The sequence below is a fragment of the Euphorbia lathyris genome, chromosome 4 (assembly GCF_963576675.1).
Source record: "Euphorbia lathyris chromosome 4, ddEupLath1.1, whole genome shotgun sequence".
Classification (NCBI taxonomy): domain Eukaryota; kingdom Viridiplantae; phylum Streptophyta; class Magnoliopsida; order Malpighiales; family Euphorbiaceae; genus Euphorbia; species Euphorbia lathyris.
The window spans coordinates 89,071,569-89,076,959 of NC_088913.1; the positions used below are offsets into that span (position 1 = coordinate 89,071,569).

General features: G+C 37.0%; 1 long non-coding RNA gene across 1 annotated transcript; it reads right to left on the reverse strand.

Moving 5' to 3' along the window:
• Positions 1–334: 334 nt before the first annotated feature.
• Positions 335–4,166, reverse strand: LOC136227503 (uncharacterized). The gene is made up of 3 exons (XR_010688102.1): positions 4,030–4,166; positions 3,799–3,953; positions 335–1,831 (listed from the first exon to the last, which is right to left on the reverse strand). It is a non-coding gene; the product is annotated as an uncharacterized lncRNA (long non-coding RNA).
• Between the last annotated feature and the right edge of the window lie 1,225 nt (positions 4,167–5,391).

Genomic DNA, 5,391 nt, shown 5'->3' on the forward strand with positions numbered 1-5,391 from the left:
GGCATAGAACTCCTTTATGATGAACTCGGGCCCATTATCTGTTCTGATTGCTTTTACATTCTTGCCAAACTGATTGCTGATATATTTATAAAAACATTCTAGTGCGTTGCTTGCCTCACCCTTGTTTTGCATTAACGTGATCTATGTATACCTGCTATGATCGTCAAGTATGGTTAAGAAGTAATGTTTGTTAGAATGTCATTCTCTTACGGGACCCCAAATGTCGGCATGAATCAAATCAAAACATTGCTTTGCTATGCTGTGACTTAAAGAAAATGGTTACTTTTTCTGCTTGGATCTTTGACAAATATCACATGGTATTTCCTTTAGGGAATCAAAGTCATTACAGGATAAGTTTAGGCCTTTTAATTGCTCGTAAGAGGGATGGCCAAAACATAAATGCCATACATCGGTTTTGATTGAATAAACAGAATGGAAACTAGGTACTGGATATTCCAGGTAATATAGACCTTCATGTTCTCTAGCCAAGCCAATCCTCTTCCAGTTGGTTGAGTCTTGTATTGCACATACTGAACCCGTTATTACTACGCATAGTTCCCCTATATTCAATAGCTTGCTAGTTGAGATCAAGTTATAGTCAAAAGCAGGTATGCACAATACGTTATGCAAGATGAGTTGTGAGCTAAGGACCACAGTGCCTATGTACTGAGCCTTGACCCTTTCCCCATTTGGCAAATTTACCCAACAGTTATCTATCCTTGTAAATGAACTGTATGATTTGGTGTCACAAATGATGTGATCTGTAGCCCCGGTGTCTATTATCCAACATGATGAAACAGAGTTAGGTTTTAAGGCTTTACCAGAACTTTCTCCTTTAATAAAGGTGTTAACGCTGCTACCCGAGGCCGGAGCTTTCCCTATAGGCTTCTGTGGCAATAGGGCAAGCAGCGTGTTGTACTGCTCCTTGGTGAGGGAGAAAGGTTCCGTGTTAGATTGCCTATCATCCTCCTCTCATGAGCCTCCGCAATCCCTGTTCTGAGTTATTGTTGCATTGGCCTTTGATTGATTTGTTCTGAAAGGAGCTCCTTTGTTTCTATTGCCATAGTTCGGTGGGTATCCATGCTTTTTGAAGCATATTTCTTCTGTGTGACCTGTATTGCCACAATATGTACACAATGGTGAAGTTTTGCCATTTGTTTTGCGAGTGTTATACCTTGAGTTGTTTGGCCTGTTGTTTTGTCTATTTTGTGTGTTGGTGATTCCTGCGAATGCATTGCTTTCATTTCCACCGTTGCCTTTGACAGGTGCAAGACCTATTTATCGTTCGTGCTGAGTGGCCAATGCGAAAGCTTTGTTAAGGGAAGGCAATGGCTCGATCAACAGAATCTGTGAGCAAATTGTAGAGTAAGAGTCGTTCAGCCCTTAGAGAAAGGTGATGACTTGGTCCGCGTCTTGCTGGTCACGGAGGATTTTGAAGGCATCACAACTGCACGTCTGCCTGCAGGTGCATTTCGGCATTGGTCTCAGATTCATAAGCTCGTCGTTGAGGATCTTCAAGCAGGTATAATAATCTGAAACGCTGGCATTTCCTTGTTTTAGATTATGTATTTCTCTGCGTAGCTCCAGTATTCTGATCGAATCCGTTTATGCAAATCGCTCCTTCAGGTCTGCCCAGACTTGATCTGCCTTGAAGATTCTCTTAAAATCTCTGAGTCGCAAGAAGAGTTATTTTCTTTCAAACAAGAAACTTTCTCCATCAGTGAATACAACAAAAGACAAATGACTATTTGAGAAGAGTTAGTTAACTATAAGCCTTTGACTATTTGTAATCGTCACCCACTTTATAAGTGTGCTCATTTTTTAAGAGATCCTGAAAGTCATAAAAAGGGGATTATTAGACGATGCAAACGCATGGGGGAACAAAAATGGTAAAAGGTGTATAGCTTACTGTTATCGTCGTAATTTATAGCATTTTTAGTATTTAATTACTAGTTATTTTGTACCATTTTAATAAATTTTAATAATGGTTCTTGTATATTTTCTTCATTTTATGTATTTTAGCCAATTTGTGTGTTTTCTAGGCGCTTTCGCAAGGTTTTCAGCAGAAATAACCAAGTCGGGGCTTAAGGCGACAACTCGGGAGTAAAAGGGACCGGAAAAAGGAATTTTAGCGACACCCAGCGTGCACTTCGTCGCGGATGGGTGCTGTAAGACAAAAAGTCCAATTGTTCACACTAGGACAGATTTGACACATTTTCGTATTTTCAACGTATCTCTCTCATACGGACTCGGATTGAGGCGATTCAAAATGCGTTGGAAAGCTAAGAGAAAGATAAACAAGTGACTAATAATGGCCTCTCCAAATTCGAAGTGTATCAAGCCCAGAAAATTCTCAAAGTTGATGAATATGTTGAAGCCTAAGATTCCTTTGACATTTCAACTCCTAAATTATTAAAATCTTCCCCCATGCTCTCTTAAATGCTAAATTCAGATAATAAGGAGTGGGAGGCCATAAGGATGACTTGGTCTTTGGAATTTTGTGTGCCATTTTACTATAAAAGGAGGCCTTGGGTGCCATTTGAAGACACACCAAGCTTAGGCTTAATTCTTCCCTCTATAATGTTATTTTGTTGGTTCTTATCCTTAAGAATCAGTTGTTTGTGTTGTTCTTATTGTTGTTAGAGTGTTGTTTGTGCAAAAGTTCATCTAATAAAAGTACGAAGAAGTTAGTTCGGTAATCGTCACTACGGTTTCTTCTAAACTTTAATCTCTTTTATTAATATGAACTCTATTATCTATCTTTCTAAAATGTGTTTTAATCTAATGATGGGCTAAACCCCTCTTAACTAAGGCTAAAAGTGGATCTTAACCTTAATTATGTGGTAATTACGTTTAGCCTATTTAAGTTATCTTTATCCTTTTGGAGAACTAACTTATGATTCTTAATGCTTGTAGGAGATGGGCCAACTCTCTACTTGGATATAATTAATCGTTTATATTGACCGTGATTAAATTGATTAATCGAAATTCATAAGTTGGACCTAATGACCATTTAGTGTGGCTTATTGGTTTTCCAAGGTTTTTCATAAATCTTATTACAAATCTTTAATTTATTACTTGAGTCGGACCAATGGAAAGTAATAAATCGAAGGTTTGGAAAGAAGAAAACTTAATGCTTCTTTGGATTAATTACTTGAGCCGGACCAATGGAAAGTAATTAATCGAAAGTTTAGAACTAATTACTTGAACGGTTTTTCTTGAATCTTAAGTAATCACTTTAGCCGGACCAAGGTAAAGTAGGTTAAAAAGGTTTAGATTTAATCTTGTTACAAATCTTAGATTTATTACTTGAGCTGGACCAAGGGAAAGTAATAAATCGAAGGTTTGGAAATAAGAAAACTTAATGCTTCTCTTGATTAATTACTTGAGCCGGACCAAGGGAAAGTAATTAGTCGAGAGTTTAGAACCGATCTCGAGAGCTATTAGTTAATAAGAAAAATCGCCATCTTAATAAGGATAAAAACAACTTAAAAGAGGTTAAGTGTTATTACCAAGCAAAGATGTTAAGTGAAGCTAGAAGCCTTAGTTTCTTTTATTATAAGTAATCTCTCGCTTAATTTGTGTAATTTGTATTTAATTTCTTGCTTAAGTCTTAGCTTGGTTGTCCAACAAACTCTACATTTCGGTTGTTTAAATAATAGATAGTAAGCAAAGAGATTAGTACTTATAATCACCATCCTCGTGGGAACGATACTCTACTTTCACTTTATTACTTGATACACGACTAAGGTACACTTGCCTTCACATGCACGTATACGTAAAACGCGCATCACTTACAGCTTTTTTCGTTCCAGCACTTCACGACAAGCTGAATATACATTCAGCTGGTCAAAATATTCGGCATCATTTGGCATCATAGCAAGCCGAGAAATATGTTCTACTGTTCCTGGAATTTTGAGAGAAATGTTCTCTCTAAACAATTTGTGCCACAACTGCAAAAAAAAAAGGAATACAATCAAAATAAACAAAAAGCATCTTTTTAACTAAAGAAATGGTATGGACCGGTACCTTCGGACGGTCATATTGATGAAACATATCTAATGTTTCCAATCTAACTGAATAGGTTACTTAGTAAACTATTTTAGGATTGACTCCAGGAGGAAACTAGCTCAGCTCAGGTGATCAGCTTTGTGCTTGGTTCTTTCCCCCTTTGTGACTTTACGTATTTTTGGGGCAGGCTCTTCGGCGTTACTTTCAATTCCTCTGGTTAGAGCGTTTTATGGCAAAAGGACAATTGGCAGGCAGTGGAAGATGCAATTGTTTCAGACGGTGAGTTTGTTCAAGCTCCTTCTCCGATACTTTTTCAAAGCAAGCAGCCTTTCCGTATTAGATACATTTGAATACAATAACAAAGAGCCACTTCTCACAACAGCTGGTTTTGTGGAGGAGGAAGCAGCATTGGTTTGGGGGTATGATTCTCCTCTCAAAACACTCTCCAACAGTCTTGTTAAAAGCAGGAATCAAAATAGTTGTTTCAGAAGAGAAAGTCAAGTCAATAGCTTATGATTGAGCAATAGATTCAAGCTCCGGAATGATTTGGGTATATCTGAAGGCACCCAGTGAGGATGGAGTATTGTTGTCTTTCATTTTGTTGGCTATAGGGGGAGTTAGAAAGACATCTTGTGTCATTTCTTCTTTGGAAGTTGGAATTGGAGAAGAGTTGGGAGCAATAGGAAGCGAAGATGTATTCGGAGGAGCTTGTGGTTGAACGAAAGGAGTTTCGAGAGTTTCGGCACCATCAATTATTAGAGGTTGATTCTCAAAATTCGGCTCTTTGTTGCGAAGTGCAGTTTTGTGCGCCTCTTCCATCTCTCTCAGCCAAGCTATGATTTCATCATGAATAGTGTTGGAGGTATTGCGACTAATTTAGCGGAAGCAATTAATTAATCGAAGTGTAAAAAAATAAAATTGTTAGAGAGTTAGGAAGAAATGTAAATATAGTATTGGACTCAAAAAATGAAAATGAGCTTAATTGAGTTCCATAACCTTAAATCCAATTACAAAAATAAAACATACATTATTTATAGAGTCTTAAAAGTTGTGTGAACGCACCCTAATGTGAATGAATGGAAGTTGTGTGAACACACCCAAATGTGAATGAATGAATATTTATTCAACCCTACACTAATATAATTTCAGTAATTGACTTGGTAGATGTGAATTTGTATAGCTAATAATTGAGCTACAAATTTAGATCATGCCATACCTTATCACCACTACCTATTCAATGCTTATGACTTATTTTTTGTTCAAATTCAATAATGTATCCGATACATTTGAATGTGTTGAATATTTTTTTATCTTAATTATTATTAATATTTATTTTAGGACAATAATCAATTTCATCACTCCTCCTTGATGTATTGTCCA